Here is an 11,691-nt window from a genome sequence, read left to right as displayed (position 1 = left end):
ACTGGCAGGTCATCGTGTGACAGGCTTTTAATTCCACTGTGGAGTTCAATTGCCGAATCCTTTGATTAAACAAATTAATGTAATTGCCAGATTCATTATATAGATTATATCTCTGTGGTAAATGCTTTCCCGACAAAATTGCTACAACCTATAGCTACTTCAAGGAACTCCAAGCGCATTTTCTGTTGCTTGCCAAACAAGGGCCTGGCAAATGCATACGAATTGGACAATTGAACCGGTGTTTAAAGGAAACTATTCAAAATGGAATTGGGAGGCAATGCTAGTGTAAATAACAAGTAGTTTGGGCTAGGTTATCAATATATTTTTTATTCAACTGCACTAGTCCAGAGGAGTACAGGTGCTGTACAAGGACAACTCCCAACCAACTGCAATGCGGGTGCTTATCTAAGGAAGTGCAACCGTTTACGATATTTACTCTTAAAGTGAACTTAAAGTTCAAAGCAAAATGATTAATGCTAATCAAGCCAGCCCTGCACTGCTGCTGCCATAAAATTTTAATCTTGGGATTTCGATCAGTTCATCTATTCTGCTTTTCTTAAGTTGCTAATAAATGACCCTCTCCTTTCAATTATCGGCCCAGCTGCTTGGCGTTCGAATCGGACACCGCTTGCACACATGTGCGTTGGCATCTTCGCCTACGTCGCATTCCAATCGTAAGTCAGAACAAAATGTCTGCGGGCATGAAGTCGTGCCCTGGCGTCACTATTTGCACTAGAAGGTACCGGAAAACGGCATGTAATCGATGTCGTCGATGTATTTATTGTCTACCGGCCGCATTAATACCGCCAACGCCATCTAGGTGGTCCAGGATTTGTTTCCACCATTGTACGCGAGATGGCGCCACGGCGCAATGCAAAATAGAGTGCCTCGATGCGCGCGCCCCCGCTTAGAGTGGTGTCAGCTTTTGAAAGGGCAGGTGCCGCCTTCTCGGCCTTGGCGGCCGCGTGGCCGCCATTTTGAATCCCCCGCCCGGTCACTTGCGCGTGGCGCGCGTGCTCTTTTTAGGTCGGTGCTCGTTTCCTTCCAGTTTTATGCGCTCGCTACCGTCACCAGGGCGGGTGTTGCGTGCCGCAGTGCACCAATCATTCCAGAAACGCCGGGAGCTGTATCGTTTTAGAAGATACGAGGTTTCTTTGGACAGTAAAAATCAAACGTGACAAGTGGCATCCGAAGAACACATTATGCACTTGCAGCGTAAGTTTCCGGCCGGTATTTCGAATGCACATACAAGGATAACTTCTGCCGGTGTTAACCTTGCGTAATAAATGGACACACTGATATCAGCTACATGTGTAAAATGCTTTGGTTCACATGTGCATGAATCCTGCATTTTTCTTCGCAAACATTCTTTACTGCACTTGGTTGGTCCTGTATCTGCCTTTGATTTTTGCTTTCGCGATTTTTGTGATTTGAAATGTATCATGGAATATATTATGCGTGTTTGTCTGCAGATCAGATCCTTCTTTTTTCCTAATAATAATTATTTCTGACAATTTCCCAAGAACCCCGATATGATTATGAGAGGCGCCGTATATAGTGAAAGGCTCCCGAAATTTTGACCATCTGTTGTTCTTTAACGTGCACCTAAATCTAAGTACGCGGGCCTCTGTCATTTCACCTCCATCGAAATGGGGCCGCTGCGGCCGGGAGTCGATCCCGCAACCTTCGGGTCACCAGTCAAGCACCATAGTAAAAACCACGGCGGGTTCTTTTTTTTTATATTCCTTTCCGTATTTCAAGTACGCCTTCTGTGCTGGTCTGATGCCCATGTATGTATGTGTGCAGTTAAATGTTTTTTATCCTTCCCTGTTTCTGTGTTTCAAGGTTACATTTCCGTCCTCTCTTAAATAATTACGCAGTTCCTGTTTTTTAATCATTTACGATCACTGTGAATCAACTAGTGGCAGTTGTGTGTTATTGTGTAATTTGCATTTTATTTGTGTAATTGCTTCTGTCAGCGCAGCATTAATGCGCTCAAATAAATGGCCTGTACACTGGATATTAACGCGCGCGCGCACGCACGCACGCACGCACACACACACACACACACACACACACACACACACACACACACACACACACACACACACACACACACACACACACACACACACACACACACACACACACACACACACACACACACAAATTCAGTATCTTATTTCTTTGAGCAAGCATAATTTATTTATTAATAATGTAAGCCCTGAAGGCTCATACAGGAATGCGCATACAAACAGTTCTCGCGAAGCGTCTATACAAAGAAGACGCATGAAAACTACAAGAAGACGGGGAAGCATTGTGTAGAGTAGACACGCTATGTCAGTAAAAAAATACGAGAAACAAAGTCAAGTTGTACAGTGAGTACGTCATGGAAAACCAGTTAATGAAATAAAAACTCACAGGCTCCCTTATGCGTTCGCTTAAGACGGCTCGAAAGCGAAAGCCATCTTCTTCTCAGTTTTTTGCGCACAATGCGCGGTTTTGCATTGCCTCCAAGATCGGAGGCACCTCACCTGGTTTTGCACTGCCTCCGTGATCTGCCCACTTTTGACCAAGCTACGATGTCATGCTATAACGGCATCATATGACGTCACGCCAAAATTTGTGAAGCCATGATGACGTCATATGGTGACTTCATCACGTGACGATGATTTTTTGCATCCCTCGTCATCAACGTCCTGGTATGCTGACGCCGTAGACGCGAAACGCCGACGGTCAAATTTCGCGTTTGATGAGGCATTTAAGGCTTTCACTTTAAAAATACGTCCGCCACGGTGGTATGGTGGTGACGGAGCTCGGTTGCTAACCCGAAAGTCACGGGTTCGATCCCGGCCGCGGCGGTCGCATTTAGGTCGAGGCGAAATGCTAGAGGCCCGTGTACTGTGCGATGTCAGTGCAGGTTAAAGAACACCAGATGGTCAAAATTCATGGAGCCCTCCACTACGGCGTGCCTCATAATCATATCATGGTTCTGGCAAGTAAAACCCCAGATATTATTATTAATAAAAGAGACAAATAACCGACGCCGTGCATCTGCCGCACAAAGTGTAAAACGGTATTGGAAACACTCAATATTATGTACATGCAATTGGGCATGCGAGAAAACCTGCAGATACAGAAAAAGAAACTGCAGATACAAAAACAAGAAGGAAAAACGCACTGATACTGCGCGCATGCAAAGTTTTACGGCATGCTACTCAACAATGTATTCATCGTTTTGATAAGCACTCAAGGTGCAACTCGAGTGCCGATACAGTAGCGGCTACAGATTGTGAGCAAGAAATAATAATGATAAAGAAGCTTTCGTTTCATTTTAGCAGGATAATCGCACCACACTGCCCCTCGGCCCTTTATTCTGTGTACACTATGTATGCTGCCATTTATAATAAACGAGTAAATTGTTTGCAAACTTAGCAAAATGAGCCACCTTAATCGCGCTTAGGTAGCTTGGCAACACTAAATTGTGTGTGTTCAGATACATATACTGCTGCTGCTGCTGACATGTATACAAATACTTTAAACGATTGTTTGTGTATCTGGAATTCAGAGCTTACGAGAAAATTAAGTAAGGCTTTAGACTTTGTCATTTCTGGCGTAAGGAAGAGGATTGGTTTTCAACATAACGGAGTCTACGTCTACCTCTAGCGCATAACACACGCACAGGCCGTCAGCTTACATTACATGCTTCCTTAATAAACATTTAGGCAACAACAGCAATAAAAGCTTCCCAAGCTTCAAAAAATAAAAGAAAAAGAGAAAGCTCACTAGCGTGCACTTATTTCGGGACGTATCCGCGCACCGCAAGCGCTTTGTGTAGCGCGTTTCGCATGCTGCCGAGCGGCGGCGGGATTCGCAATGGCGGCCGTCGTAGCAGACGACGCGCCTGTCCTCACCCTCAGCGGAGCGCGCGGGCATCAAGGCACCCTAATGCAAAAGGCGGGTTGGCTCACAGTTTCGGTACGTTGAATTAGAATGTAGTTTCAGCGTAAGTTGAAGATAAGCTGACACAATTGGGCCTTGCCAAAACTGAAAAGTGTTCACGTAAAAAAAGAAATATGGACGTTCTTCGTGTTTTTCTAATCGCCACTAGCCGTGCCCTTTTTACATGTCCTTTGAGATTGGTTATTTTTTCGTTGCCATTCTTCCTTCTTTTACGCCAGGAGAGCGCTGTATAACCCTTGAGACGTTGAATACGATCGCACACTGCGAACTGCTGGTTGTACTAACTTTGTGCTAAGTAGGGCTGCTGAGTTTACATGCGTTTCGCCGGAGTCTGGGCTCTCTCGCGAACAATAGATGACGTCAATGCTACGTCACTCACGTGTGACGTCACTTGAAGACTTTCTTTCCCTAAGTTAGTTTTGACTTTTCCCCGTGTCGCCACGGAGTGCCTAGTATGTCACGTGCTTGATGAATTTCGTCCCTAGTGTCCTAGTGTCATCTTCACCTCCGCCGGCGCTGTCTCCGCGCACGTGTCACGAAGTGTCGTCGGTGATGAAATGCGACGTTTGTGGCGTTGGCCTGTCTTCACTGGAAAAATATGTGGAGCACCACATCGCAGCGCACAAATTCGCCGCTGACTACGTGCAGCAGGCGTTCCACAAAGATAAAGGTGAGTACCCATCCTGTTTTCAGTTTATAGTTGTTGGAAAAGACAGTGTCAGTGCATTTTTATCATCTTTTGTGGTGAGGCTGTACAGCACATGACCGCTTCCACGTGCATTCACTGTGCCAGCTAGTTATAATTCGCATGTGCTTGTCGCGTAGAAAAAAAAAAAAAGAAAGGAGTATGCACAGAGGCACTAATTTTCACAATTTTGCTCGATCACACTGAAAGTACTGCCGCTTGCGTCGCTTTTTTGTTTTCCCTCTAAAAACAAAGCAGAGCAAATATGTCCGGTGGATACATGATGTGTTGAAACAGGTGAGCGCACAAGACAGGGACAGTGAAAACGACATATAGAGCGCTACTTCAAACTAACATTTAATGCACTACACTCATCACGTGGTAACATCGAGTGCTTCAGAACAAGACTATCAAAAAAAAATTTATTTTTTTTCTTCCTTACGCTTTTTTTTTTCTCGCTAAAGATTACAGGCGGTAACGTGCCCATGGAAACAGGGCGACAAAGCGAAAAAACCCTTGATACCATACAGAAGTTTTTGACCGAGCTCATGATCGAATGCGTTATCAACGGCAAAAACGGCTGTGTGATAAATGCGACATGAGATAACATGGGTTTTAACAAAAAGCGGGTCATCCAAATGAAGAAACAATGATGCAGCTGAACAAAGGAGGCTGTAACAAGGTATTAAAAATGGCCTTGAAAAGGTTAACACTTAAAAAGTGAGAACAACAATAAAAGTTTTGCAAAAACGCAGACTCTTTCTTCGAGAGTGACACAGAGGGCATGCTGACACAGCTGGGTCCGAGCTGTTCTGCACATGATGCATCATATATTTCTCGAGCTATGACAGCCTGGTCAAGAAAGGGGGTACAACCGCAAGCTGCACAGTGTAAGGCCATGTTGCCGTCAGACTTTTAAATTGTTGGCGTGCTCACAGCAAGCGATCGTTAATACATTGGCCAGTTTGGCCGATGTAAACACATCCACAAGAGAGCGGAATCTTATACACGATGCCGCATTTGCAAGACAAAAACCGCGTGGTGTGCTTCTTGCAGCATGTCAGGCCTTTCACTGTTCACGTTTACACGCTTGCACAGGCCTCCAAAGTTTCTTGGGGGCGGTAAACACTACACTGACTCCTGCGCACCCTGCAGCCTTCTTAATCCTATGTGACACTTGGTGCACGTATGGCATAACAGCAGTTTTTGTCCCATCTCTGTTTTTTGGAGGCACATCACTGGTTTTCTTGAGTCTGTGCAACAAGGTCTCCGCAAGGTCACACAAAACTCTGGAAAACGTGTGCTCTCGAAGAAAGATTTTGTGTTTTTGCAAAACCTGTTGACTTTTATTGTTCTTACTTTTTAAGTTTTAACCTTTTAAAGGCCTTTTTTAATACCTTTTGATGACCTCCGCTGTTAAGCCGTATACTTTGTTTCTTCATTTGTATGACCCATTTTTGTTAAAACCCATGTTCATCTCATGTCACATTTATCACCCAGTCGTTTTTGCCGTTGATAGCACATTCGTAAGCTCGGTCAAAAACTTATGCTTCAGAAGTTTTTCAGAAGGAATATCAGTGCACTGAATGAGATGAAGGTTAGCTGAAGGACTTAATTTATTTTGTGAAGCAGAGAGAGTGAGGGAGCAAAATAAAACATTTGACATTAATCTATGTCTAAGGCCTTTGAACTATTTTTGTTGGTTTAATGTCTCTCTCTGATACTATGTTGTATTTGTATTACAGAATTCAGTGAATGGAAAGCTCAGGAAGAGGCGAATGAGAACTGTTGGTTTATTCTTCACACGGCTCCTAAAAAGCTGGCCAGTGGGGAAACGAGGAGCCACTACTACTCTAATAGATCAGGAGTGGCTAGGCCAAAGGAAGGTCATGGTAATCGTCGAGAGAAAAGTCAGGGTACCTGCAAGTCCGCTAAGATATGTCTTTCATTTATTACTGTGACGAAGAAGGAGAACACTCAGAGCCCGGCACCTGAAGATATCACCATAAATGTAAGGTACCAAAGAAAGCATTATGGCCATAAAGCAGAAATTCAGCACTTGAGGATGAGTGACAAAGAAAAGGCCAACGTTAACCAACCGTAGCAGAGGACCTGGAGCGTGGTGTGCCCATGAAAACCATATTGAATAATATAAGAACATCTGTTGCATGTAAGCTGAGGCCAGCACATTTGGCAGAACGCATAACTCTGCATAACATCAAACGGCAGTTTCACATCGCTGCTCCTGAACAGTGTCACACCAATGATGCTGTCAGTGTAGATATGTGGGTGAAAGCAATGTAAGACAAAGGTGAAACACTTGTCTGTCTGTATAAGGCACAAGGTGCAGTGGACCCAACTGGTACTTTTGGTGCAACAGATTTTGCCCTTGCTTTGATGACAGAGCCACAAAAAGAGCTGTTAGAAGAATTGGGCACGGGCACTGTGTGTCTTGACTCAACACATGGAACTACAGGGTACCAGTTTGAGCTGACCGCTCTTCTAGTGCTAGATGAAGTGGGATAAGGTATACCTATAGCCTATTTCATCTGCAACAGGATGAATGAGGAAAACTTGGCAGCTTTTTTTCAGGTCTCTTGAGTGTGCCATCAACAAAAAAGTGGCTGCTAAGACATTTATGTCTGATGACTGCCTCACAATTTTACAAGGCATGGTCGTCAGTTATGGGTGTCCCTCAGCAGAAACTTCTCTGCACCTGGCATGTGGATAGGAATTGGCAGAAGAAGATACATGAGTGTGTAGAAAAACAACTGAGGCCAGACATGTACCACAACGTGCGACTCCTTTTAGAGTTCCTTGACCAGCAAGAATTTGAAAAGTATCTTCAATCATTCCTTGACACTGAGGAAGAAAAACAGGGATTTTCTGAAGTACTTCAAGGACAACTATGCAGTTAGACCTCAAGAGCGGGCCTACTGCTTTAGGACGAGGACAGGTATCAACACCAACATGCACCTTGAGAGCATGCACAGGACGTTGAAGCACAGCATGCTGGAGGGAAAGAAGAATAAGCGTGTTGATAAACTAATTTCTGCCCTCATGGACTTGACATATCATTTTTTGATGAAGAGGGCAATCCAGATGATCAAAGAAGCAAAGGGCAAGAAGTTGAGTGCAGTTGAAAGGTACCACAGATCTGGCACTGAAATGGCAGGTTGTGCCAAATTAAACGAAGACGGCACGTGGAATGTGCCATCTCAGTCTACTAAAGGGCACTCTTATACAGTGACAAAAGTCGGGGATGCTGCTTGCTGTCCCTTGAGATGCAATGAATGTGCAGTGTGTGCGCACCTGATACACTTCAAAGTGTGCAAGCACATTCACTGTGTCGTCATTGCTAACACATTGTCAAGCAGTGACAATAACGACTATGAGAGCCCACCTGAAACAGTAACTGAAACGAGTCGGGCATTGCACATAGTGCAAAGCATTGCAAAGCTGGAGGCGGCCACAACAGTGCCGAGCCAAAAGTCATGGATCGATCTCGGCCGCGGCGGTCACATTTCGATGGAGGCGAAATGGTAGAAGCCCGTGTACGTACGATGGCAGTGCACGTTAAAGAACACCAGATGGTCTATAGAACACCAGATGGTCAAAATTTCCGGAGCCCTCGACTACAGCGTGCCTCATCATATCGTGGTTTTGGCACGTAAAACCCCAGAAATTATTATTATTATTGCCAATGATGACCACATGCCTCAACAAATATGAAAAGTACTATGCGTTGATGTTGGCACTGGACCGAGGTTTCCACTAAATATAAAATTTAAGTCACTCATATGTCTCATCTGCTCTATCTGACACAACTGCTGCTGTAATTAATAATTGACTGGAATGCAAAGTGTTCGATTGGTGAATGTGCTGACCTGCCCATTTCTCACTTATGATTTCTCATTTCAGATATTGTATTACTGATTGTAGAGGTGTTAAATGACATTGATTTCCCAAAGCTATGGAGGAACCAAACCAGCATTTTAATAAAGCCTTATTGTCAAAGCTTAACCTGGTTGTGTCCTCCTGTGTTGATAATGCATACTTGTGCATGCGGTTTCTGCACTACATTCATTACAGTAATGCAATGCAGTTTCATTTCAAGCCACGAGGACAGAGTCAGAATCGATTTAGATCTGTTTCTTTCTTTATGAATGCTTAGATTATTATTATTATTATTACTATTATTATTATTATTATTATTATTATTATTATTATTATTATTATTATTGCAGCGGTATCTGCACACGTTTTCTGGCTACGGCGCGAATCCTTTATTACAGTACAGAGGAGAGCTCGATCAACATCGACATCGTCTGCAATGGCGGATTATTTGCAATTTGCAGCGTTTGCGCGATGTAAATTGTTCTTTCGCTAGTTTCTTGTACGCGGTAATGTTAACATTAACGCTCGCTATCAAGTTTAGGGTATGTCTTCTCACACGTGAAGGTGTGGTGCCTTTTTCACCCGTGGATATTCGTACTCGACTCCGCTCGCCCGCCATAGCAGGTGAGGTCATTGCTAAGATACATGTTCCGATGCAACTTCCAATTCAACATTGTGCTTTGTATGAGTGTCATGCTCTGCGCTTTCGATAGGTATCGAGCTCTTTGATCGTTAACTTGCGCTAGATGTGGTATCGAGCCAGTCGAGCTCTGAAAAATCATTTCCGATGATCGGGACACGATCGTGAACGTGCATGAACGCGCGGGTACCATGCAGCAAATTCAGATGTACTAGGTATTGCCGCGAACAAATATTGCTTTGCTAATGGGCGTCGATGACTGCCCCCCCCCCCTCATTTTTTTTTTTGTACATACATGTACACCGTGATTTCAATTTGACAGCTTTGCTTTGAAGGCGCTTTTAGTGCTATAATGGAAGCGATAGCTTGCTTTTGATGACCTCTGCGCTGTCAGTGCATCAGGACATTGCCTTATTGATGAGACAGAATTGTTCACGTCCAACACCCCTCGCAACGTAAAGCTTTTGAAAATTCTTGCGCTACACTTGCTCGTTTTCACGAAAGGGGGTGTTTTTGGAAGAGTTCAAACCTAAAGACGCTGATTTCTTCTTATCAGTGCTAGAGTTACTGACTACGCTACCTAAAGGTAGCATATGCAGTAACTAATCAGTGCCTGCCAGCAGCGCACCAATTGAGGGTGTGTTCTGTATAACTTCGTGCAAAAAAAAAAAAGAAAAAAAATCAGAACTAAACACACAGTAGAACTTGCTACCACTGAGCTGCAAGTCGGGTTGAACTTTCGATTCAAGTGCGAGCTTTCATTCGACTACATTAAACCCTTTCAGACGCGATCTATGAAGAACTGCCTGTAATTCGTCAGAGTTGCACATTATCTCAAGGGACTCGACGTTGCAACAAAAATATTGTCATGTATGTGCTTTATAGTAACTAATCTTGATTAAACTGCAATTGCATTGAACCTGAAGTCATTCATGTTCTGCTTTTTGCAAAAATAGAATGAAATCTCAGGCTAGAAATACAGTACTAATTTTTCTTTTTTTGGTTATGATCATTTCGAGCAAAGATAAATTATACTTTTTAGGTGACTTGGAAAAAGCGGAACATCAAACATGGTAGTGCCTTCTGCTAATTGACTATATTTAACAGTACACTGCAAAATGAAGTTGAAAACAGATCTATTACACAGGAGGTTCAATTTATCCACTCTTAAATGTATCTTGTTCTTTCTTAGCCACTAGTCAACACGACTAGCAAAAACATGTGATGTAGACAGTTGTATACAAAGCATCTCAAACAGTTATAGAAAGAATGGTGTGCTAAAAGCTGCAGCAAGACAGAGTACGACTTTGCGAAACTGCAGTCGTAAGTGCCGCCGCTTTAGGTTTACAGGTTGATCCATCCACGGCTTGGATGTAGACCATACTTAGAAACTAACTCGGATGATACCGTTGTCACATGGTGCACTGCTGATTGCAATTAAGCCCAATCAGGGTCAAATTTCTCAACAATGATTGACTCGTTTCTGCAACTTGCATACAGTAAATAATCACAGTAGAGAAATTCTACCCAGTCAGGTCCCATCGTGATCAAAATTGACAGTATGACACCCATAATACATATTTGTCTGGGAGGCCAACTTTCGGATATACAGGTCTTACTAGAAAAGAAAAACTAGATACATTGTTCGATAGCAGCCTATTAACATGTTGGCTCACGCACTTTTTCAAGCACATTCAAGACGTGGCATGAAACTCTTGCTAAACTCTTCTCACTCAGTTTGTACCAATCAGCTTATTTGCCATGTTATATACAAACAGATGCGGTCACCTATAGTGCACACTATGGGCTCACTTTCTTGAGCTAAATTTTCGTGACGTACAGCCTGACACTTAGAAACACCATGTGGCTCTCTTGTTTGCAGTTCATCCGCCTTGGTGCAGTTGGCCTGCCTTGCAAACTCATAAACGGCATTGTGTGTTGCTCCGCACCCGTTTTGTCTGCACTACAACAGAGATGCCTCAACTTCAGCCTATGTTAACCCCCACTGCCTTTCAAGGAACTATGTCAACAATGCCAGCACTATGTGCTGCTGGGCCTCATAACATAAGCTTGCTCAGTGGCACAAACTGTCCATATACTTTTGCCCCACAATGCAACTGTGCTATTCTCAGTGGTCCGTATTGGGAAGCACTCCAGATCTACAAACACTATGATGTGCTGTTGGCTGCTAGAAAATGACTCGTTTATAACAGCGGAGTTTTGCACAACATAGAAAGGGTTATGAATGTAAAAATGGCCATCCACTCCCATTTGTTGCACAAAGCTACGAGAAAATTCATATGGATTTCTCATAAAGAACAGCATTTTAGTTGGCGAAAAATTTGACATGGTCCACAGTTTGAACTCGTGAACGACTTTTTTTCGGGGTGGTCGCTCTACCATTTAAGCTAACCAGTATGCTAGTAATCAAAGTGCGAGGGCAAATTCAGTTTGAAGCGCATGACACTGAAATGACAAACGAGTTCTGTGGAAAGCACAGTAGGTA

The sequence above is a fragment of the Rhipicephalus sanguineus genome, chromosome 11 (genome assembly GCF_013339695.2).
Source record: "Rhipicephalus sanguineus isolate Rsan-2018 chromosome 11, BIME_Rsan_1.4, whole genome shotgun sequence".
Classification (NCBI taxonomy): Eukaryota; Metazoa; Arthropoda; class Arachnida; order Ixodida; family Ixodidae; genus Rhipicephalus; species Rhipicephalus sanguineus.
This window is presented reverse-complemented; position numbering follows the sequence as displayed.